Source organism: Meles meles, chromosome 20, assembly GCF_922984935.1.
Source record: "Meles meles chromosome 20, mMelMel3.1 paternal haplotype, whole genome shotgun sequence".
In the NCBI taxonomy this organism is placed as follows: domain Eukaryota; kingdom Metazoa; phylum Chordata; class Mammalia; order Carnivora; family Mustelidae; genus Meles; species Meles meles.
This window is the reverse complement of record NC_060085.1, coordinates 15,186,634-15,212,249: the sequence shown is the minus strand read 5'-3', so window position 1 is coordinate 15,212,249 and position 25,616 is coordinate 15,186,634. Positions and strand designations below refer to the sequence as shown.

The following is a 25,616-nucleotide window of genomic DNA, read 5'->3' as shown; positions in this document are numbered from 1 at the left end:
TGCTACCCTCACTTAACTGGCCTGATTCCTCACTCCCATCCTCCCCTCAAAATCAGGACAAAATCAGCATATATTGTACATCACCAACCAGGTGCTACTCTGGAACCCAAGTCATTTCTTTCCAAATGCCAAATCCCCAAGGCCCCTTTCCTTCCTGCGACTACATGCCCTCCCCTCCTCTCAATGCTAGTGTTGTCACTGTGGGATGCCCACCTGTCTTCTCCCCTGGACTCTGCCCAAAGAGCCATGATTTGAAAACATTTCAGCAATGCATGAAACAAGGAAACTTTCTCAAACCAGGAAGGAGCAGGTGTTGAAATAATTCATGTGAATGTTTCAGAAAAGTGCCTTAATTGCTCTGGGTCTCTCTGGAAAAGTGTCCAAAACCTCAAGTTGGAAAATCCTCAGAATCTGGAAAATGCAGGTTACCAACCAGCTCTTGGGACACTGGAATCATATCGAGCCTCTTCCTGATTCCTCTAATTGCTACAATTCCTCAGGCTATGGGCTGTGTCTGTCTAGGTTCCATCCATTGTCATCACTTCACTCTCAGAACAGAGCAGAACTTTTCCTACCTGTACCAGTTATGTGATGGTCCCTTTCACCTGCTTTTTGTGTTTTCTTCTAACACAAAGCACAATTAGTTTGGGAGGAAGAAACATAAGAACAGATCAAGTTCTGCACCTTTCCCCCCACAACAGAGGTGGCCACAATCTGGCAAATTCACAGACATACCTCTTGCATTCAAAAGGGTTCAAGAAGTCACAGAGGGCCTTCACACCTCAACTCACTGAACCCTCCCTCCCAGACAGGTAAAACAAAGAGGAGTCATCCAGCACCAAAGGCCAGACTGTCTCACCAACACCCACTTTTTCCCAGGCAGTAGACACTACCTTGAACCACTTTCTCCAGGACCCAGTTCACCTCACCTTTGCTCAAATTCAGCACCCCTGAAAGCAAAGACCCACAATCCTGGAGCCTGGGTCACCTTCCAGTCCTCACCCTGCTGCTACCACCTCTTAGACATGCTCATACCCACTCTTCCCCCTCTCAGGGCACCCTATCCTATCTCCCCTTATGTGGCTGTAAGACCCTTGAGGACAGGAAAAGACCATCAGCAGACCACAAGGGTATAACATAGGCTGAAAAGGGAAGGGACCCCAATTTTTTTAAGATTTCATGTATTTATTTTTGTGAGAGAGAGAGAGAGAGAACAAGTCGGGGGTAAGGAGGGAGGGGCAGAGGAAGAAGCAGACTCCCCACTGAGCAGGGAGCCCGATGTGGGACTGGATCCCAGGATCCCAGGACCATGACCCAAGCCAAATGCAGATGCCTAACCTACTGAGCCACCCAGGTCCCCTGGGATCCCAGTTTTTGAAGGACAGATGACTTTTTCTCAGCCCCTGATATCATGCTAATCCCCACCCAATCTCCTTGCACAGAGTCTCTGGCACCTGTTCTTTGCTTTTTATTCCCCATCAGGCAAATTCAAGGCCATATTAGCTCATGCCTGCCTTTTAGCAATGTCTCTTTTTCCTGACTGGCTTCCCTGCTCAATTCAAGTGCATACTCTCCTCACAAATCTCTGAGGGCTCTCCATGCTTTTCAGATGAAGTATAAACAATCTTCATTTAAAGTCATCAACAATAACTGGAACGACCTGCATTTTTTTTTTAAACCTTATTTCCCACTATGACTTTCCATAAACGCTGAGGTCTGGGAAGGTTATCCGCCAACTCCATCCATCCAGGATGCTCCAGTGCAAGGGAACACTCCTTGTAAATGGTCTAGTCCAACATTACCAACCTTTTCCACGAGAGCTATGGACCTCTTGGGACCAAGAAAACAGTCCCCTCTCAGAGTAGTGTGCTGGAGAGTGGAAGGAGACAGATCAGAAGTCCCATCCTGTTCATAACAAGATGGCATATAACAAAAATTACATTTGTACAGAGTACTGGAGTATAATACGGGCGATTCACAACCTGGAGCTAGGACCACCTGGCCGCAAAGACATCTCTGCAACATTGTCACCCATCCCAACCAGCCTGCTAAAGAAGCTCAGAGCCAGCAACGCATCTTCTCTGTTTATTCCACCGTGTGGTGGTGAGGAGTCTACACAGCATTTCACTCCATCAGAGCAGCTTAGCTCTTAAATGTCAGTGGTTAACTTAAAAAAAAAAAAAAAAAAAAAGCCAAAAGTGGTTCATAGACTCAGAAGTCTGGTCAAACAGATTAAAGTTACCTTAATTTTTCTAAGCAATTTAAGTCTCCTTTTTCCCTTAAGCCACAAAGCATGGTGACAGAGTGGACAAGCTCTCCCACCATCTTAACCTTCACATAAGATGGGGACACATCTGAAATGCTCACCCAATGCTAAGCCCCTTTTCTGACCACTTTCACTGCCTATTGTGGCAGGGTCACTTGATCATCTCTCTAGAAAAAAGAACCCTATTCCATACTCCCTGAGGGGGTGAGTGGGTGCCTACCGGCACTAGGAGTAGAACAGGCCTCTGTCAAATAGTGACTCACCAATGGGCCTCCTAGAATCCCTCATGGCCCCCACCCCCAACCTTCTCTTTTCCAAACATAATATGTTTAATCCCTCTCAACGGTTCTGTGATAAAGTTTAAAGACCACTCCAGCACCAGATTGTGCTGTTCTAGAACCATCCAGCACCCTTAGGTGGGTGTCAAGCGCCCCCACCCCGCCCCAGACTAGCATAGCCAACCACTGAAGCCTAGTTCAGCAACTGACATTTAGCCCATTCCACCTTATTTCCATGGTTGCTTGTTTTGATCTTGAAATGGTCACCTACATGTCACCTGAAGGACTGCAAGTAAGTGCCATTACTTTTTTTTTTTAAAGGGAAAAGGAGTTTTATGCTCTTAAAATTGAAAGCCATCACCCACTCAATTCCAAAAGAGGAAACACTGGTAGTTATGTTTTTGTTTTTTTTTTTAAGGCAGCCCTGAGATTCCAGAAGCAGCCCTGAGTTCTTCCTCCCTATGTCCTGTCCTATCCTTATACTACCGACACCATGATGATGTCGGGATTCAAAAAAGAGGAGGCTCCTTCACTTATCCTGATGGCATCATGTGATGTGTGGAATCGTTTAATTACTATATTATACACCTGAAACTAATATAACACCATACTGTTAACTGAATTAAAATAAACAAACAAACAAAAAAGATGAGGCCATGAGGAAGGAAACCTGCCAGTGGACCTCCTAATTAGGAAGGAGGAACCTAGAACAAAACAGAACTGACCAAACCAGTGGATGGAACTAGAGGGTTTTACGCTAAGTGAAACAAGTCAGAGAAAGACAAATATCATATGATTTCACTCATAGATGAAATCTAAGAAACAAAACTGATGAACATAAAGGAAGGGAAGGAAAAATAAAATAAGAAACAGGGAGACAAACCATAAAAGACTCTTAACTATAGGAAACAAACTGAGGGTTGCTGGAAGCAAGGTAGTCCCAGGTGAATCCTAAACTTGTCTGGGGCCCAAGGATCAAACACAGTTACATTTCTAATGCTCTGTCTGATAAACATAAACTGACTACAAGGATTCAATTTCATTTCCATCCAAACTGGGTATATTAATATCTTTGCCCAAGAAAACTTCAAAAGCAGTCCAGGCAACTCCTACTACTGACACCGGAGGTTCCACCTCCTCCCTGGCTTTCACCAGAGACAAAAGCCTCAACAAGAGAAATTTCAAAGTTTGGGAAGCAGAAGGAAGAGACAGATAACCCACATACACACTGCTAAGAAGGTCTAATCAAACCTGGAAATCTCCCAGGTTCCAGTGCGTGTAAGAGAATCCCAGGGAAGGTGGGGATTCAGACTTCTCTGAAAAAAAAAAACCACTGCCATTGAAGGGGCGGGTGCAAACCCTTTTACATGCAGAAGAGTAACACATGACACAACAAAAAATGAAGTTCAGGGACACCAAGGTGGCTCAGCCAGTTAAGCATCTGCTTCTGCTCAGGTCATGATCCCAGAGTCCTGGGATAGAGCCTGAAGCCCCTTATCACATTGGTCTCTCTGCTCAGCAGGGAGCCTGCATCTCCCCCCACCCTCCATCTACCACTCTATTTGTGTGCTCACTGTGTCAAATAAAATCTTTTTAACAATGTCTTATGAAAAAAATAAAGTCTAATCATTTGAACTGGCAATGTTCTGTCAATGATACACAAGTCCTGAGAATATTACAGGTGTGGAGTGACTTGACCAATTCAACCAATGCCTTCAAACCAAGAATTCAGTTTGCTGGGGCGCCTGGGTGGCTCAGTGGATTAAGCCGCTGCCTTCGGCTCAGGTCATGATCTCAGGGTCCTGGGATCGAGCCCCACATCGGGCTCTCTGCTCTGCAGGGAGCCTGCTTCCTCCTCTCTCTCTGCCTGCCTCTCTGCCTGCTTGTGACCTCTCTCTCTGTCAAATAAATAAATAAAATCTTTAAAAAAAAAAAAAAAAGAATTCAGTTTGCTACACTCCTACTTTCCCCAAACCATTGAACAACCAGGAAAAAAAAATGTGCTTCCTCTGCAGATGTGAATAAGGTTGTAGCGGCAAAGTTTTCAGAACCTGCTAAGTAAATCTGCCCAAAACAGACAATAAAACTAAAAACTCTTATCACCACCACAAAAATCCACCAAGTGAAGAGAATACTGGCCTGAAACCTGCTCACCTCCAAGGTCATGTCAAGCAGATGCCTCTAAGGTAAGAATGCGTGGAGTATAGTTTAACAGCCACTAAATCAAAGGCTAATTGCACAGACAACTGGGATTAGAGGAAATGTTATGCTGGGATTATATGCAGGTTTAAAGCCACAGGGTTCTTTTTTTTTTTCCACTTCCCTTCCAAATAATTTGATGACCCTTTTAGGTGAGATCTCCTTACAATGAGCTCTAAAGACCTCCAAATTGCAAGGCTATGGTGGAATTTTGTTATAGAGAAAACCCAAAGCCTCAATCTGAGTGTTTCACTGTGTGATAACTGAGATGTGCTACCTTACAGGGATCACCAGGCAGTTGTCATCTGGAGGGAAAATTTTGTCTTAGAGGTGAACGGAGGAGTCAGGAGCTGGGATATCTCTTACTTGGGAGTATTTCTCATTTGTCCTCACAGTCATTCTAGGAGATCAAAGATACATTCCCTGTCTACGGACAGGAAAGCTGAGGCCAGGTAGCCAGGCAACCCACCCAAGGGTGAAAAACAGTAAACCACTCAGGCGCAAAGCCTGATCTGTCCAATTTCCAGGCCAGCCTGGGAGCTGTAAGTCTGGAAGGAGCCTAGGATTCATTCCCAGGCTCTCCCATTTGCCACTACATGCACCATCAGGAGGCAACTCACTTCCCATCCTGGGTCAGAGACTACTTAGGGATAAAGCCAAAAGTGCTAGGGGCTCCTCCTGGTTCTTAAACGCAAGAATCCCTGGCAAATACCTTCCCATCTTACACATGGAGGCACTATCAGAATGTAAGATTTAGCAAACCTAGGAAAAGGGTTATCTCCTTTCCCCTAGTGGGGCCCCACCAACCCCGCTATCCTGTAGCACTAGAGAGGTACCCAGGCTAGTGGAAAAAACATACAAAATCTGAACTCATAAAGGCTGGAGCCCACTCCCAGTTGTAGAATAATCAGCAAGGTGGCCCTAGAAAGTGTCACCCTCTGTAGGGGACTCCAGCTTCTTCCATCTAGAACATGAAGACAGGCTATGGCTCCAAGGGGCACACAGCATACAGTGACAGTTTGTCCTCAAGTGTGGAGATGTTCCACACCTGAAGCAAAGCAGTGTCTCATCCATTCTAATCGTAACAGCATTCACTGAACTATATACACACACTAGGCCCTGTGCTAAGCCACTTGAATTTATTATCGCCTTCCAACTCAGTTGTTCAAGGTAGACATTACCTCCTTTTTAGAAACTGGAAACAGAGGGTAAGGTTCAGTCAGCAACGTCACATCACTAGGAATTGGCAAGTGGAACTTACACCTAACAATCTGGGGCAAAGCCAGGGCTGGTCCATGACACCACTGCAGGGACCTGCTGCCTGGGAATAGGCACAGGGGCTCACTTCTTACTCAGCAAACAGCAGGCAGTCCTGGATAAGGAACTGGTTGGCCACTTTTAAAGTGTGCTCAAAGGCATCACCTCATTTAGGCTGAATTAAGTCTGAAGATTCAAATCAAAAATCTGCTCAGCAGGGCAGGTCAGGCCGTGCCACGTCTGGGGACAAAGCTGCAAGAGGGAAGGCTGAAAGATTCTTCAACCTTCAACAAGTGGAGACTTTCTCATCGACCCCACACTGCTTCTACCCTCTCCAACCACCCCTACCCGCCCCTCAATCCCCAGCTGCAGCCAGCTATCTTTGAGGCCAAGCAACCGCAAAGTAGTACAGTCTCAAACGTTCCCCAAAACTCCTACTCCAATTTACTCCAATTTCCTACTCCAACTTGTAGGTACTGTCCATATCCTGCCAGGACACTACTCTATCTCAGATGCTGGTCTCATTCTCAGACAGATATCAAGCCTTCAGTCCTTTCATATAAGGAACCAAGAAACAAGAAGGCAAGGCCGCTGGCAAACTTAACCTAGAAACAGCGTAACCCTTCTGAGGATCAAGAGAAAGTGGGTGCAGTGCACTGAGAAGCTGCAAGGGCCCTTCTCCCGCCCCCCACCCGCCACCTCGGAGGGTTTTGGAGTATTCCCAGTCACTTCCTAAGGCTACCTGCAGGTATTCAATTAGAGTAAGTTTCTTTGTCTTCTAAAAGACTAACCTACATTTTCATCAGACAAAAAGAGGTCACAAATACAGCCTAGAAAATGAGGGGAGGGGCAGTAAGCCCATGGTCTGACATTCCTCTTGACTAAAAAGTCCTGGATCACATTTGCCAGCATCTGTAAGTATGAAGGATCTGTCCCCAGCTGGTACTTTTGTTTCTAAGAACACCAGCCTCACTACTTCCACTTCCCTGCCACCACTTCAGGTCCCGTCTTTTATCTCAACCTTAACCCGTGGCCTTCTAATTCAATGCAAGATACAGTCTTCTACAGTTAGAACATCTTACCCAAAAGAAAAGCAACCTGAAGTCAGACTGTCTAACCTTCTAAAACAGTTCAGGTAACTCAAGAGCATCCATTCTACTGGGGCGCCTGGGTGGCTCAGTGGGTTAAAGCCTCTGCCTTCGACTCAGGTCATGATCCCAGGGTCCTGGGATCGAGCCCCGCATCGGGCTCTCTGCTCGGCAGGGAGCCTGCTTCTTCCTCTCTCTTTCTCTCTGCCTGCTGCTTTGCCTACTGTGATTTCTGTCTGTCAAATAAATAAATAAAAATCTTAAAAAAAAAAAAAAAAAAAAAAAAAGAGCATCCATTCTACCAACCAACCACACTTAGCAGGCAATACAGTTCTGTGAGCCTCAAACTATGACAGTACCAACTTGTTCTTCCAGTTTTGCCACACTTCCCAACCCAACAACTGTTAAAAGGAAATCCCAGAGATGCTCTATTACCCTAGGATGACTGCTCATAAAGACCTCACCTAATCACCTGTTTCATAATCTTCCCAGTTTTCTACAATGAGCAAAAATTAACTCAATTATCAGGGGGAGAAAAAGTCTAGAGAAAATAGCCTTGTTCATTCCATCTAATGGCACAGAAACATCACAAGTCCAAGCAGGTAGATCTCCAGACAAGCATTTGAGTTGCCCATGGTTTTGGAGATTAGCACACTGACAGTCCTTAACTGAACTCATTGGTAAGGCGTTACATTTTTGGTCTCTGTGGGGAAGTGACATATCCAAGACTCTGATGGTCATTCTTAATTTTTCCCTAAGAGAACAAGTATCAGAAAATGCCAGCATTTGGGGTTCCTGGGTGGCTCAGTTGGTTGAGCATCTGCCTTCAGCTCAGATTCCAATCCCAGGGTCCCGGGATCCCCTGGGATGGAGTCCCCAACAGGCCCTCGGCTCAGCAGGAAGTCTGCCTCTGCCCCTCCCTTCCACTTGTTCTCTTGAGCTCTCAAATAAATAAATAAATAAATAAATAAATAAAATCCTTTTTTAAAAAAAGTAAAGAAAAAGAAAATGCCAGTATTTGGGGCACCGGCTGGCTCAGCTGGTAGGATACGTGACTCTTGGTCTCTGGGTCGTTAAGTTGAAACCCCGTGTTGGGCGGGGTAGAAGTTACTTTAAAAAAATGAAGAAAACGGGCACCTGGGTGGCTCAGTCAGTTAAATATCTGCCTTCAGCTCTGGTCATGACCCCAGGGTCGTGGGATCAGGCCCCATTTTGGGCTCCCTGCTTCCCCCTCTCCCTCTGCTTCTCCCCCACTCATGCTCTCCCTCGTGCATGCACACTCTCTCTCAAATAAATAAAATCTTTTTAAAAATAATAAAGAAAGAAAAAAATAAAGAAAATAAATGTAGGGGGGCACCCGGGTGGCTCAGTGAGTTAAGCCTCTGCCTTTGGCTGCTGTGATCTCAGGGTCCTGGACTCCAGCCCCACATCGGGCTCTCTGCTCGGTGGACAGCCTGCTTCCCCCTCTCTCTCTGCCTGCCTCTCTGCCTACTTGAGATCTGTCAAATAGATTAAAAAAAAAAATCTTTAAAAAAATAAAAATAAAAAATAAATGTAGGATTGTTCAAAGAAAGAAAGCCAGCCAATGTTTCAGAATGGCTTCACTATTTCCTACTTGTGCCCTTCAGAAGCATCCTTCAGTGGTCTGCTATCTAAGGCCCAAGGTGGTCCTGGCTGTGAATTCCATCACATGGGTCCCTGTCTTGTCCTCTTCGACAGCAGTTCCACTGTTCTCAAAGTAAATCCCAGACCCTCTTAGGTCTCTGTGCATTTGTCTCTCTCTCTGCTCCAACCACCCTAATCTTCCTTCAGTCCTAGACACTCTATCAGAAATGCTCTTCCCATTTCTCTTTACCTACTTAGCTCCTACACGCCCTCCAATCCCAGCTGGAGAAAGGCCCCCTTGAGTCTTGCTCACCAGGTCACAGCATCCTTTTCTCCTTGACCCTTTTAAGTTTCCCCATGTTTATGAGATTAATTATGATTTCTCTCCCACTAATCTCATGGTAAACTCCACTGAGCAGGGATTCCTAGCACAGTGTCGGAGGCACAGTGTACACTTCGATATTTATTGAGTAAGTATATCCAGAAATCACTTCTCACAATGTCAGAATTCACAAAATACATGATGCAAAGCAAGTGAGAGCTACTGAAGAATTGAGAACTGGAGTCTTTAAACTGTATTTTATTACTCAAATAATGTTCTTTGGGGCACCTGGCTGGCTCAGCTGGAAGAAAGCATGCAACTCTCAATCTCAGAGTTGTGAGTTCAAGCCCCACATTAGATATAGAGATTACTTAAAAATAATGATAATGAAAAATATCTTTTTGAAGCAATTTCTTATTTTTTAAATAATCATAAAACACAAAGATATAAAAACCTTTAAGGGAAAAAAAAACCCACTCCTCACCCTAACCCAGAAATTTTGTTGACATTCTGGTACAAATCCTTCCAGGATTTTTCCTACCACGAGAAGCATTATTTCTTTACTCGCTATCAAAATATACGATTGTACCTGTACCCCTGATGCTAATAATACATTATATGTTAATGAAAAAATTTAAAAATTTAAAAAATATATACGATTGTAGGATTTGCCAAATGATACTGCATTAATAGAGGTGACTTGACATTTTTAAAAAAATGTCATCTGAGTGGAAAAAACAATGCATCCAAATCGGTAATACAGGACCCATCCCAATTTCTACATCACATCCAAGATGAGAGGTCATAGTCTGCAAAAATCAGCTTCAGAATTTTAGGGAAAGAATATGGGATGAAAGACAAAGAATGGGGGACTACATGAGGAAAATATCTATTGCAAATTGCTCTCAAAATCTCCACTCTAAACTACTTCCTCTAGAAAAAGGCCAACTTGGGGCACCTGGGTGGCTCAGTGGGTTAGGCCTCTGCCTTTGCTTCAGGTCACTATCTCAGGGTCCTGGATCGAGCCCTGTATCAGGCTGTCTGCTTGGCGGGGAGCCTGCTTCCCCCCACTCTCTGCCTGCCGCTCTGACTACTTGTGATCTCTGTCAAATAAATAAATGAAATCTTTAAAAAAAAGATAAAAGAAAAAGGCCAACTTTTAGGAGTTGGAAGCTGAGGAAGCAAATGCAAAGGGGCAAGTCTGTGGCCTGGATCCTTCAGGGCCAGCTGGTAACTCTGCTCTCTGAGGACAACACAGGGCTACAATGGTGTCCCTAAATTATCAGGTCATCCCCCCTACTCCCAGCAGAAGCAGCCTGGAGCCTGGACAAGTAAATGATCTGTTTTAGGAGGCACCAGGAAATGTTCACACAGTGGGTTGCAAACAGGAACACTCCTGGACTCTGATGCCCCAAACATCAGGCTCAAGCCAAGCTCTGCCCCTCTACAACTGAGCAGCCTTGGACAAGCAGCCTGGCCTCCAGGAGCCTCAGTTTCCTCAGCTGTAATGTGGGGATTATATCCTCCACCACACTGGAGTGTTATGGGCAAGGAAGATGTGTGTGTACAACAGGCATTCTAATCTGAGGGCTGGTGTCTATCCTGCCCTCCTCCACAGCTTGCTGTCAGGTGTAACATGCTACTAATCTTAGCATCCTGATCTGGAGCCAGCAAACATTATTTCACCTCATCTAACTTAAAAGAAAACTTGTAACCACTACCAGGAAAAAAAAAAAAAAGAACATCAAAGAACAGTCAGTACAAGTCTGAAGCAACTACACAGAAGGCTGCCTGTCCCTCAGTTTATCTGTGCTGCCACAACCAGAAGGTGTCACTGTGCGAAATGGACACAGAACCACTTAACAAGCACTGTGTACTCAAGAAAACTGAAAGAAGTAAAAGGGTAAGGAAGAGAGAAAAATTAAAGGCTCAAGTGACTCACCCGGACTTTGAGCGAAAGAATCCAAAGCTCTCAAGATAAGGATGAACTACACAGCTAAAAACAATGGGTCAAATACACAAAATTAAATAGCCCCCGCAAAGTTCCCAGGGCAGGGCAGAAATGCACACCCAAGGGTTGACATTCAGTTTCTGAGAGAGGGCTCCCCATTCATTTCTGGGTCGCAGTGTGTTCACACACACAAAGTGTCAATCACGCTCTAGGTTGGGGCCCTGCCCATAAGCCTTTCCTTGTTGAAGTGATCAATTCCGATTCTTGGCAATAATCCCTTTAAAAGGCCAGCTGCTGCTGTCTAGTCACTGATGCCGACCCATTCCAGGTGGGGGTAAAAAATCAATACAGCCGCCGCCTAAACCGGGAGGCAAATTCAAAGTGTACTGCCCTATGAAGGACTCGAGCCCAGAGTGGGGGGAAGGGTCCTGCGGCTCTCGGGGGTCAGGCAGTACCGGCGCGAGTAGGGAGAGGGCCGGCCCTGCAGGCGTGGGCGCGCGGGGACTCTTATTCTGACACGGGATCCTCCGCCGCCGCCGTCGCCGCCGCCGCGGGGTTCAGCGCAGCGGCCAGGCCGGCCCGGGACCCCCGCCCCGCCTTGCCTGGGACCCCCCGCCCCGCGTGCCCACGTGCCGCCCGCCCGCCACCCCCTCCCCCGCCCGTCCCGGCCGCTCGGAAGCGACCCCTGGAGGCCCAGCCCCTCCCCCGGCCCCGGAGGAAGCGCAGAAGGAAGGGGGGCGACGCCGAGACTTTCCGGGACCCCCGCCTACCCGGGCCCCCACGTGCCTGGGCGGCGTCGGAGCGCGGAACTTTCTAGGGTAGCGCTAGGAAGACGCTCCCAGAATACAAGGAGTAGACAGAACTCACTCGCCCGCTCTCACTTTTCCAGGCTCACGCGGGGGTTCCTCAGAGCCCACTGACCCCCGACCCTGCCCGACCCTCGCCACCCCCCGCCGCTCCAGGCTCCACCTCACGATCCCAGTCCGGACCCCACCCCCCGGCCCCTGCTCCCCGCCAAGTTTGGTCCAGAACTTACCGGGCCGCGGGCCGGCCGGGCCCTAGGGCAGCGCGCGGGTTCGCGGGGCCGTGGGGTCGGGGTCGCCTGCGGGGCCGGGCGGCGGAGGGGCCGGGGGCGCGGGGCCGCGCGCGCTCGCTCCGCCTGTGGGGCCGCCCGGGCCCGCGGCGCTCGCTCCGCCGGTCCGCCCGCCCGCCCGCGCCGCCGGCCAGATAATGCGCCCCTCGGCCGCACACATGGAGCCCGGCGCCGGCGTCACCGCCCGGGACATGCGCACCAGGTCAGCGCGCCCGGCCCGCGGCCCCCAAAACACCGGGGAGCTCTTAAAGGCGACGCCGCCCGCCCGCGCCCGGCTGGGCGGGGACAGACGGCCGAGGGGCGGGGCCTTATTGTGGGGGCGGGACGAGTGTGCGGCGAGGGCGGGGCAAGGGAGGCCGGCACCGCCCCGGAAACACCGCCTCTCCGGACTGTGGTCCACGCGCCACCCAGCTCCGCCCGTTGGGTTTCCCACGCGGGTTCGGGCGGGCTCCCTCCCCGCGGAATCCCAGTGCCTTCCACAGGGCCGAGGGGTCGTCGCCAGCTCACCGGAGGCAGAGCCTGGCGGACCGCGCCCAGGGCTGACTCACGACGCGCTCACTACTGACCTCGCTCCAGCTTAGCTACAAGACCTGGAGCAACTCAGCGGCTTCTGCAAAGGATGTTAAAATGCCACCCCCGTGGGGGTCGTCACACAGAAGCTCCGCTCCCAGGTATCGGCTAAACCATCACGTCTGTGCAATAAAAAGAGTTCTACAGAGTAAGCTCCAGACCCACCCACTTCTAGACACTTGAGGATGACTGCTCCCCCTCTCCCAGTTACCTCCCAATCTGCAACCCCCCCCCCCGCCCCATGTTCTGGGAAGTGAACGCCCCCCCCCCACCCCCGCTACCCTCGCCCCGGACAGCAAATCTACCTTTCCCTCTTCAGTGACTTGGAATAAACACGGGAAACAGTCTAAACTGAGAAAGGATGGGGCTTTGGATGTGTTAAACTACATAAAGGGAAACACAATTTCAAGGAAAAAACAAAATATCTAACATAACAAGAAAGTTCTCAATATCAAGATTATGTTTTGAAGAATCACCAAAAAAGGCCCTTTCCATGTTCTTATTCCAGAGTTCAAACAATTCATAGGACTCCTAGACTCCTGATTAGCGTCTTTTGTTTTATAACACATATTAATACACATTCAAACAGCTGAAACAAAAGTTTCACCAAACATACTTAAACCACCTGAAATGCACTCTGATATTAACTATTCTATTTCATTTCTTTTAAAAGAGATGCAATGTAATTTCAACCCACCATTGGTCTTTACTTCAAACCTGAAAAACAATGTAGAACAACTTTTACGTATAAAATTGTTTTCCTGCTATGTGCCCCCCAACAATAAGTTTAAAAAGGCCCAATTTAATTCCGTGCTGAGTTCCACACATAATCAGCAATTTTTTGTCCTTGATTTCACCCCTCACCCCACTCCCCAAATCTTAGAACGGCTTAATGCAACATCTGGCACAACTCCCCTGGGCCAAAAGCAAAGCATTCCTCAAACAAAATGATACAAAATGCAAACTGTTGACCCCCAAACGCCTTCCCTGACCGAGTTTTGTCAGCAGTTTGCTTTGCTACAAAGAATTTCAAATGTTCAAATTCAAAAACCAAACAAAAACAGTCTTATTCTCAAACAGGTGACTTGGTAAAGGAATGCAGGAGGCTCCCTGATCCCATGTGCAAGGACAGGTTAAAAGCAAATATCCAATATTTTCACTGTAATCCGGCAGCTTTATATTTTGAAAACTGCTTTACTCTAGGACTATTAATCAGATGATGTATATTAAAGCAATACAAGCAAAATATTACCTCACTGCTCCTCACCTGGGTCTTGATTAACACCAACTTAATTAACTACAAACACAGCAATGTGTGGTCAGGTGGGAGACCTAAGACTTGAGATAGACATAGAGATTCCAGAGTCTGAACTGGCAAGCCCTGGGTGAGTCACCAAGGTGACAACCACCCTGTTTTAAAGAGAGAGGCATCAGCTGCAACATATTAATGGCACACCCCTGTGGACTGAGGTGTGCACTGGTGACAGGTGGGCTGCTCAGGAGGGCAGTGCCAACATCTCCAGCTGGGAAAGCAGGGGTGGGGGTAGGGTGAAGTAGTTACAGGGTTTATTTCTGTGATAGAAAGAGAAGGCCAGGTGTGTAGATGGAAAAAGTGACAGTAAATCCAGACCTGTTTGGGGTCCCCGGAGCTCAGGCAGGCGAATGCTAAGGCTGCTCAGACGAGAAACCTTGCTACCTCAGTGTCTAGTACTGGACTAAACAGCAAATAGTTCACCTGGCTGATTACGAAATATGATGCAATCACCTTTAGATTCCATTCTAAAGCTGAAGAAACTAATTAAAAGACAAATAGGCTCAAACCATGGTGTTTTTTTTTAAGCTTTCCCTCTGCCCTAAAAACAAGGCAATTAATACTTACAGATACCAGTTAATGTAATACTTTAAAAACACTTCTGTTACTTAGTTAAGCATAATTTCCTTCCAAATTCATTTTAAACTTAATATCCTTCAAAGATCAGATCCTTGCTAATAATAGCCAGGCCTCCTTCCACCCTAACCACTGCAAAAATATTCTAATTATCTTTCTAACATAGTGTTAGATAAACTTCTAAATAGCATCTGAGCCTGTTCCTGCACAACAGAGAGACTAAAGAAAAAAAAAATGGGGCTGAATTCCATGTTCATGGCCTCTTTTATAGCAGAAAATTGGTCAAAGGCTCCATATTAGCATGAAACTGAAAAGGAGTAGCATCACCTACTGCATGTTTAAGGTACTGTACTTCTTTGTTTTTAATCAGGAGATTTCTTTAAAGTTTCTGGCAGATAAGATTCAAGATGTTTTATGTGATAAACACTGATGGACAAGAACTATCTAAGAGACAACTCATCCCAAGGGTTTTGCAAGCTGAGGAACCTGCAGGCACCATCTCCAGAAGTTCACAGGCTGGTGGCACGAAAGACAGTATGATTTCTAAGCAGAAAATGCATTCATAGGAAAGACAGGAATCACAGAGGAAGAGGCTGCTCCCCTGCCTGGGGAGGAGTCTGGGAAATCTTTGTGGATGTGACATTTAAGCCAGTTCTTAACAGATGAATATCCCAGGCACCTAGAACAGCAGAGGCAAAGGCCAGAGCTGGCCACACCTGGAGTGTGGGGCTTTGGGGGCAGAGATGGCTAAAAAGGGATGGATTCATTATCCTTTAAACTTTCTAGGTGCATTTTTCAAAACACAGAATGAACTGTCATCTACTTACTTAAATTCAAAGGCTAAGCAGACCTAGTTCTGTAGACTTTAACCAATTTTGAGATTACTGCTATCAGTGACACTAGGCTCCCACTTGTTTTCTGAGGTCTCTAAAGAATAAACAGGTGGTTCATTCAAAAGTGTACCAAATCTTTTTAAAAGTAAACTTTTATGAAAAAGAGCACTGACTGCTTTCCACACTTTGCATTTTTGTTATTTTTTTAAATATTTATTTATTTTGAGAGACAGAGAGTGCATGGGGTAGGGTGGCAGGGGAGAGGAAAAAAGAGAGAATCTTAAACAGGCTCCACACTCAGCATGATACCCAACACAGGGCTGGATCTCAAGACCCTGAGATCATAACCTGAACCAAAATCGTGATGGTTGAACGACGGCCTTCAGCTCAGAACAAGATCCTGGAGTCCCGGGATCGAGGGGCATCAGGCTCCCAGCTCACTGGGAGTCTGCTTCTCCCTCTGACCTTCTCCTCACTCATGCTCTCTCTCACTGTCTCTTTCTCTCAAATAAATAAATAAAATATAAAAAAAATCATGAATCAGATGCTTAACCAACTAAGTCACCTAGATGCCTTCATAATGTGCATTTTTAGAGCTCAAAGGTCTAAAACTGTTTTCACTGAGTTCAGGGACAATCATAACTACAATCTCTAACGGAGGAGTGTTTTAAAGTTTCTAATTTCACCCCAAATTCACACTCACATAGTGACATTACAATGTAATTGGTCAGAAAAGAGAAAGAAGAGATTCATTTCTGTTAATATTATTTTAGTACTTTGATATTTTTAGTACCTTTTTCAAAGATAAGAAAATAGTTAAAAGGACTATTACAGTGGTACTTTATGAAAAATACAATACTCCCAGTGCATTACTCCTTCTAAAACAAATGTCATTTTTAAAATCACAGCATTCTTAGGAGTTTGTGGGAGATTAGGAGTTTGTGGGAAGCAGATCTGCACCCCTTTGACCGGTCCCTGTTGTATATACACTGAAAAGCTCTCTGAAACACAGCTCTGTAGAGACGGGCCACTTTGTCAGCATGTTTGTTTGTTGTTTGTTTGTTTTGAGCGTCGTATCCAACCACAGTTCTGTATACTTAGTGTCTGGGCAACATGGAGTTCAGGCTCCATCTGTACTTAGTCTCTGTGTGGCCCTGAGGAAGTCCCACTACTATGGAGTTCTGAGCACATGTGCTCCCCTGAAGGGTTAAATACAAACGGCTAGATGTATCACTATGAACCTGGAGGTATGTATCTCCCACTGTCCTCATCTGCATGTGTCACCAGTTGGCAAAGAGTATCTTTTGTACCTATACATGGCTTACAAAAAACAATGCTCACCTGATGTAGATCAATTTTAAGTCTTTGACAAGTCAGTAAGTGAACTATTTTCTATGAATTAAAAAATTAAAAGGAGGGGTGCCTGGGTGGCTCAGTGGATTAGGCTTCTGCCTTCGGCTCGGGTCATGATCTCAGGGTCCTGGGATAGAGCTCCATGTCAGGCTCTCTGCTCAGCAGGGAGCCTGCTTCCCCCTCTCTCTGCTTGCCTCTCTGTCTACTTGTGATCTCTGTCTGTCAAATAAATAAATAAAATCTTAAAAAAAAAATTAAAAGGAAAAAAATCAGAAAGCTACAAGGAAAAAGAATAAAAAAGCTGTATGTCAGTCTTAAGTCTGAAGATCAACCTATTCAAACCTACTTAACAAAGAAAGTGCTAGTCACAACAATGATCTGTTAATAAACATCCATGATTTAGACATGAATATGTTTTAATATGTTCTAAAAACTTGATATCCAATTCACACCCCGCTCCCTGGTTGTTAAATAGCAGATATTGCAACTTGACAAAGGAAGGAGGAAAAATATTCTTCCCAAAAGCATTCCTGATAGGATGGGCACCCCACTCTCCTCTCCTGGTGCCTAGCATTTCCTATAAAAGACAGAGTGGGTAGGGGGTGCCTGGGTGGCTCAGTCAGTTAAGCATACGTCATGATCTCAGAGTCCTAGGATTGAGCTCTGGGCAGGTTCCCTGCTCAGTGGGGAGTCTATTTGCCTCCCTTTCCCTCTGCCCCTCCCCCTGTGCACATGTGCTCCCTCGATCTCTCTTAAATAAATCTTTAAAATAAAAATAAATTTTGGGTCACCTGGGTAGGTCAATCGGTGGGTCAACCGGTGGGTCATCGGTTGAACATCAGCCTTCAGCTTGGCTCGGTGCCCCTAAATAAAAACCTTTTAAAAAATAAAATAAAGGGGTGCCTGGGTGGCTCAGTGGGTTAAGCCTCTGCCTTAGGCTCAGGTCATGATCTCAGGGTCCTGGAGTGGAGCCTCACATCAGGCCCTCTGCTCACGGGGAGCCTGCTTCCCCCTCACTCTCTGCCTACTTGTGATCTCTCTCTCTCGGTCACATAAATAAATAAAATAAAATAAACTTAAAAAAAAAAAAAGAACTTATTTTGCTGTGTTAAGGATTTTAGACCAGCTTAAATGTTAACAATTCTCGGGACACCTGGGTAGCTCAGTCATTAAGCATCTGCCTTCAGCTCAGGTCATGATCCCAGTGTCCTGGGATCAAGCCCCATATCAGGCTCCCTGCTCAGCAGGCAGCCTGTTTCTCCCTCTCCAGATCCTGCATTCTTGTATTCCCTCTCTCACTATCTGTCTCTGTCATAAATAAATAAGATTTTTTTTTAAGATTTTATTTATTTATTCGACAGACAGAGATTACAAGTATTCAGAGAGACAGGCAGGGAGAGAGGAAGAAGTAGGCTCCCCACAGACCAGAGAGCCCAAAGCGGGGCTCAATCCCAGGACCCTGAGACCATGACCTGAGCCGAAGGGAGAGGCTTTAACCCACTGAGCCACCCAATTGCCCCTAAATAAGATCTTTTAAAAAAGATGATAACAATTCTCAAAGAAAAAAAAACTGAGAAGCAGTCTGCCCAAATTTGTTCTCTCTCTCTCTTTTTTAAAGATTTTATTTATCCAGGTTTGGTCTGATTTCATTAGACATCATTGATATTTCTGATCGAAAATGCTTACTAAGAGTTCAATTTAAATATTATTTTAGGGGTGCCTGGGTGGCTCAGTGGGTTAAAGCCTCTGCCTTTGGCTCAGGTCGTGATCCCAGGACCCTGGGATCTAGCCCGGCATCGCATAGGGCTCTCTGCTCCGCAGGGAGCCTGCTTCCCTTGGTATTTCTCTGCCTGCCTCTCTGCCTGCCTGTTATCTCCGTCTGTCAAATAAATAAATAAAATCTTTAAAAAAAAATAAAAATAAATAAATATTATTTTAATCTGAGTTCAATTTTGAATCCTACTGTGGCACATTTTATAAAACTTCCTACCTTTGAAGGTAACTGGACTTTTCTTGCCAAAGGTTCTCAGTTCAAACTCTGATTTTCAGATGTTCATAACCTCCTCAGGTCAAGAGAACTCACCAGGTTGCTTTTCACCTCCAGGTCCCTGCCCTGGCCCATGTTATTCCAATCCCCAGAATGCCTAGCCCTAACAAGTAGCTCTCCCTATTGCCCCCCTTTACTCACCCTCCAATTTGGGCAATTTTCCCAGTTACCCTATCCATGCTTCGGGGGACACTGCAAGTCCATATAATAAATATACAAAGGCGATGCACAGCAGCGTAAAGCCACAATGAACTGAGGAAACTCAATGGGAAAAATGAGCCAATCTGGGAACCTCTAGATCTTCAGTCCTCAGTTACACCCAGCTTGTGGCCCCAACATGGACTGGTTTGCTCTCAGACAGTATAAACTGCCATAGGTAGCTATCCAAACTTGGGTGCCAATCTTAACAGGGCCAGTAAGCTTTTATATGATTCCGTAACGACTACCTTTATTGGACACCTACAACAATCTGGCCACCTGCTTCATTCTTATCATCCCCACCTCACAAATGAAAAACTGAGACTCAAAGAAGTTAGGCCATTTGCAATAAAGCCACTTTCCTGAGGTCACAGAGCCAGCAAGTGGCAGAATCTGGATACAAACCCAAGTCTTTCTAACTCGGAAGCTTCTACTCCATAGAGGGTACTGTTCTAAGATAATGAAGACAAGTAACGGTAAACCATTCTTCAGGAGCATACTTTTGCAGAAGGACCTTCTAATGTCTGCTTCCTTGAATTCTACATACATCTCCAGAGCAGCCCTCTGTAGGCAAGCTCCTGTGGTTATGCAACAGGAAACCATCCTGTTGTCTACCCTGCCAGACAATCCTAAGTTTGTGGGTACACTAGGTGAACCCCCAGAACTGCCAAGTACAAGTCCCCTGGCGGTTTCCAGCTCTGAAAAAGCAGCTGACCAGGAAAAAGTGAGGATCTGAACTTGTTTTCCATGCTCAAACTGGGGCCCAGGAACTCCACTGGAGGTGGAGGGTAAGGAACAGGAAGTGAGGAGGGAGCAAGCATCCACTTCCCAAGGGCAGCAGAGCCAGAGGTGGGAGCCTGATCATGTGCACAGTTGCATTACTTGTCCACGCCCACTTCCGGCCAGAGCCTGCCTCTTCACCTCCTAGTCAGTATTTTGGTTGAAGGAAAGAAAGATAGACTACTAGAAACTCTCCTTGTAATTTCCCTCTTCCCCTTGGAGCCTGTATCCTGAATGAATACCGACCCCTGCTCTCTGGCTCCACCCCTCACAAATACCCTTAAGAAAAGCACCTGTCACATAATTGATCTCTGTGGACTCACACCAAATCTGACCACAACATAGCAAAGTCAAAATAGTGCTTTCCCAGTCCCAATATAAGGGAGAACCCTAGGCCAGACGGAACGGTGTGCCAAGAACCTACTAATACACAAGAAAGCAATCTATTTGAAATCTCACTTTTCTTTCCTAGGCTATAAACAACAGCCAAGCACTCCACTTGTCTGAATTTGTTTTTAAGATTTCAAACAAGGTGTAAAGGGCTTTTAGAGCTGTTTATCTCTTTGCGTTATATGCACTGCCATGAAGAAACGCCACAGGATTCCAAAAACACACTGCCACTGACTTCAAGAGCAAAGCTGAAAATGCTTCTGGCAGTGACCATCCCAGATTCTCTCTTGTGTCTCTAAGATTACAGTCACAATCATTCTGGATCAACTAGAGCCAAAAGCCAATAATCAACCAGGAAAATGCCAAAATCCTACTTCCTTTTAGAGGGAAGAAACAGAAGCAAGTAACCCAGTGAGGAAATCAGAGGGATAGTGAGGTTTCACTTCTAACCCTCCAAGATACTCCACTCCAAGTTCCCAACATCCAAGGATAGTCCCAAAGAAGTCCTCCAATAGTCATCCATTCCATAGTTTGTTTTCTTGTCTGTGACTGGGATGTATGCACCTTGAAAGCCGACTTCAGGGGTGCCTCAGTGGCTCAGTTGTTAAGCATCTGACCTCGGCTCAGGTCATGATCCCAGAGTCCTGGGATTGAGCCCTGCATGGGGCACCCTGCTCCATGGGAAGCCTGCTTCTCCCTCTCACACTCCTCCTACTTGTGTTCCCTCTCTCGCTGTGTCTCTCTCTGTCAAATAAATAAATAAAATCTTTAAAAAAAAAAATGAGGGGTGCCTGGGTGGCTCAGTGGGTTAAAGCCTCTGCCTTTGGCTCGGGTCATGATTCCAAAGTCCTGGGATCAAGCCCCACATCGGGCTCTCTGCTCATTGGGGAGCCTGTTTCCTCCTCTCTCTCTCTCTCTCTCTCTGCCTGCCTCTCCACCTACTTGAGATTTCTGTCTGTCAAATAAATAAATAAAATCTTAAAAAGAAAGAAAGAAGGCAAGCAAGCTGACTTCATCCATCCTCCTCACTGCTAGGCCCACAGAACTCAGCATTGTGCACTGTAGGTACACAAACATTTGTTGCTGGATTATTTGCTGGTGTAAGAAGAAGTTAAATGAGTCAAAATACTTAACACTATTTTTCAATCCAATTTAAGTTAAACTAAGAAAAGAGAAAAATGCCCTACGTTATGGCCATACAGGAAAACCTAGTTGAGTGCTCAAACTGTCCCTTATAAGCCAGTTTGAAGGGATAAATTCTTTTTTTTTAAAGACTTTATTTTTATTTATTTATTTATTTATTTATCTGAGAGACAGAGAGACAGATAGTGACAGAGATAGTGAGAAGAAGCACAAGCTGGGAGGAAAGGGAGAAGTAGGCTCCCACGGAGCTGGGAGCCAGGCATGGGTCTTGATCCCAGAACCCTGGGATCATACCCTGAGCCAAAGGCAGATGCTTAACCAACTGAGCCACCCAGGCACCCCTGAAGTGATAAATTTTTATTCGGACAACAAACCACTATAAACAAAGGTAGCCAGGCTGCAGAGAGGATAAAGCCAAAATTAATACTAGAAATTAAAAATAACATCTTCCATTCATTTGGATGGAACGACTTCATACAGTAGTTATTTCTCAATTCCAAAAGAGGTCAGGTTCTTTCTTATCATCAAGATCCACAGGGATTTAATGCCCCCAGTGCTGTCTCCAACAGGAAGGAAACCCTGACTTCCCTAGCTATTTCAGTTATATAAATCAACAGTTGATCGTCCAGAGTTAGAAGCTGAGCAGTGTTGGGACCCACATGCCTTTTAGAGCTCCTCACCGACGGATAACCATGTTACATTACATCTAATAAATGTACCTAGATCAATATCATTTCTAACTATCCAAGGGTTTTTATTGCTGTAAGGATCTTTCAATTTTAAAAAAAAAGTTTAAAAAAAAAACTTCCTGTTAGATAAAAGAGACTTGATGGTGGCGCCACCATCCACCAAAGTGATGTCTGTGGCACACAAAAAACGCAGCATACTTTCAAAAGGGATAGTGATCCCTTTTAAGTTATTTACCTTATTTTTTTGTATTTTAAAAATAATGAAACTTTGTTCCTTTTTCTTTAATGGAATAATTGTCCTTTAAAGAATTAAGAGAAATTTAAGATTGGTGGATTCTTTGCCTCAATAGCAAAGTTGAGAGAGACACAGACAGACAGAGACAGAGACAGGCAGGCAGACGGAAGGAAAGAGGGAGGGACAGGGTATAATTTCAAAGGTGGGGAGGAATCCTTCAAACCTGGGAGTAGCCCAGTGGAGGCCTAGTTCAGATTTTCACCCACTATTTCCCCCTGGGTTTTAGATATTAGAGGCAACTGCCATCTGTCACCACACTAGTAAGTGAAAAGGTTAGACCCAACTCACTGGCCATGATTTTAGGGCTTTCACTAATGGCTAAAAAAGAATCCTCTCAACAACAATAACAAAGGGTGTCCTGCCCACGTTAGCCCCCTATCTCCACCCCTACCTCCAGAGGCTGAGTTAGCATCTTCTACAGCTCTCTAGATCTTGGGAGCTCAAGGTGAACTCTGATCTCCTCATGGGCTAAGTCACACACTGGCCCTCTCAATGCACTATTATTATGGGACATCAAATGCCTTTGTACATCACTTTCCCAGTCTTTCGTCCCCAAATCTGATCCATTACATCAAAAGAACATTCTGCTTTCAAGGTTCTAATGTGTAAGAAGAGACACTCACCAAGTAACTGCTGTATATCACTCACTCAAACAGTCCCAAAATATACATATGATCCTTTAGTTTATAGTTCATCTACTTTTTTCTTCCCACAACTCTTGAAGTTCGTTATAATCTTCTATTTTGCCTACAGTGTAATTATAGTAATACATCTCCCTACTTGCCCTCAACTCACAAATTACCCCATTTTACAGAGGCAGAAAGCAAGGCCAAGGCAACACAAATGCCTGCTACACAGTAAATCTATCTCACAGCTCCCATCCGAACACAGAAAAATGCTGGAAGACCCAGGGTGGGTGGCAATGGGTCTTGCCAGAGACATACCACATTTCTTTCTCTACAGGCACATTTAACTTTGGCAGAATATCAAGTGTTTCCTGGTCTGGAAGTCCAGACCAGAACCTTAAACTCCTGAGCACGACAGTCAACCTTTATTGCATACCAACCACGTGCTAGGTGTTAGGCTGGCTGCCTCCCTTTCATTACCTCAGATTCATTCATTCATTGTCTAAGAAGCACTTCCCATCTGTTGGCACCTTCATACACATAGATATGTGACCCCTCAAATACTTAGTAATGTGCTGATTTTGCATTATAACTTGTACAGGACCACGCAACTAGGAAGGACAGACCAAAACCTGGATCAGGTCCTTCTGACTTCAAAGCTCCCCCTTCCCTTTCCAACACCCCATCCTGCTGGTCCTACGGGTTTCATTCAAAATAATAAATATGTGCCAGCACTTCTCTGCCCTGTCTCAGGAAACCCTAAACTCCAAGCTCCCCACCATCCTTCCCCTTCCCCTCAGGGCAGTGCCTACAACTGACCAGGAAGAGGCAGTAGGGGAACATCCAGGTCTGAGGCACCTTCCTGCCTGGACTTGACTACCCCAGGAGCAAAGGACCCAGGAAACTCTCCAAGCGCTTCTCCACAGAAAAAAATAGCTCGAGTTGAAACTTGTGTCCACATGGTCCACCGACAGATTTAGAACTCAAATTATAGCCTCGACAAGAATCTTCACAAAGGACTCAAATTAAGCAAGACCCAGATGGAAATGAACAGGAGAGAGACAGCCTTAAGTCACATTGTTAAGTGAACTGCAGTTCTAGCAGAGTCAGAGAGAAGAACTTGTTGAAATGCTAAACCAAACAGTTCAGTCTACATTTCAGAACTCCACTTCAAAAACGTTCTCCCCATGTTTTTAGCTCGAGACTTGTACATGGACACGAAGTGGTTACAAGTTACTCAGGTTTCAAACTGAGTTCATTCCTGTCCTTTGGACCATCTCTCAATGCCAGCATTCATCTACTTGGGCTCCAGAGAGCTCTGCGTTTGGCAAAGCAGATAAAATTAGCTACTGGAGTGAATTTGGAATCCAGGGTGGGCCATTAAAAAAAGCACACATGAGATTTGTAAAAGCCATGTAAAAACTTCCTTTGGGCCAGGCTGAAGTTACCTAAAACTTAGAGAAATACTGTCAAATACCCAGTCCTCTGCCTCCCTTCTACCCTTCCTGGATCTAAGGTGACCCATTTCCTGCTTCTTGCCCTGCCATTCAAACCAGATTGGCCCACAAACTGGGGATCCTCTAGAGATCAAGGGGTGAATCAGAGAAAACAGAGCAGGAAGACCTGAAGGAGTGTGTTTTTGCTTCTCCTTTTTTGGGGAGTGTGTGACACTATGCAGAAGGAGGACTGAGGGATGGGACAGGAAGTGGGTCAGTCCCACAGCCTAACAGTGTGAAAACGGGGGATAATAGGAGGACAATGCTCCAGCCCTGTCCCTACTGCCTCCACAATGGCCTGACAACACTGTGGTGGCCCATGGCTCAAAATGGAGTAACAAAGATGGTCATCTGGCAACAGCCCCGGCTTCCCCCTCAAATCTAGCAGGTCTCAGAAGGACGAGAGAAAACAGTGCTCTTTGACTGTCTCTCAAAATTCCTTTCCAGCCACAAAATTCTCCAGGTCCTTGGAAGCTGAGGTAAAAGTTCAAAGGACTCCTCCTCCAATCTGGCAAGAAACAAGACTAAAGAGGGGGTCACATTTCTGGTCTCTTCTTCCAGAGAGGAAGAGGGTGCCCCAAACAGAAACAGGGGAACCTTGAAGTTAGGGGATCCACGAAATGAAAGAAGAGTTTCTCCCTTAGAGAACAGGGCAGGTAACCACCTCAGGAAAGGGGGAAATAACCTCAGACAAGTGAGAGGGGAATGCCTCGGAATCTGGGGCACCCCTCAGAGAAGTGAGGAAACCCACAGTGTTTCCCACCAGCAGAGGATATCTTGGAAAAGTGGAGGCAAACTGAAGAGACATTGAGGATCCCCTGGGAGAAGGACAACCCACATTAGGGGGAGAACCTCTGGAGGAGCCAGGAACCCCTTAGAAAATTGTGGCTTCCATAGATTAGTGGAGACCCTAAAAGAAAACATTTTGGGGGGAACTTTTCCTCTAAGAACTAGGGATCCAGACAGATGAATGAGCGTTTCAGGGTAGCGGGGGACCCCTCAGGAAAGAGAAGGCACTTATCAAAATGTGGGGGTCCCAGCAAGAGTGGGAATAGTTCAGAAAAGTGGGGAACACATCCAGAAGGGATTCTGACAGAGGCAGCAACACCTCGGATTAGTTGGGGGACCCTTGGGAGAAGGAGGTCACCCAGGGAGGGGGGAAGTCAGCAGGGAGAGCAACTCAGAAAAGGGGGGGGAGCCCTATGCAAAGTGGGAGACACCTTAGCAAAGCAAGGGCAAAAAGGAGTAA

At 45.9% G+C, this 25,616-nt stretch overlaps 1 protein-coding gene across 4 annotated transcripts in view; it reads right to left on the bottom strand.

Moving 5' to 3' along the window:
• GATAD2A (GATA zinc finger domain containing 2A) overlaps positions 1–25,616 on the bottom strand; it is a 107,608-nt gene that overhangs the window by 81,073 nt on the left and 919 nt on the right. Inside the window, exon 1 of one of the 4 annotated variants that reach the window (XM_045990962.1) lies at positions 12,003–12,313. The exons of 2 other annotated variants lie outside the window; for them this stretch is intronic. The gene's annotated coding sequence lies outside the window, so the exon portion shown is untranslated. Of the gene's footprint in view, positions 1–12,002; positions 12,314–25,616 lie in introns of those variants that run through there. One more of the 4 variants, XM_045990957.1, reaches the window with a different exon arrangement.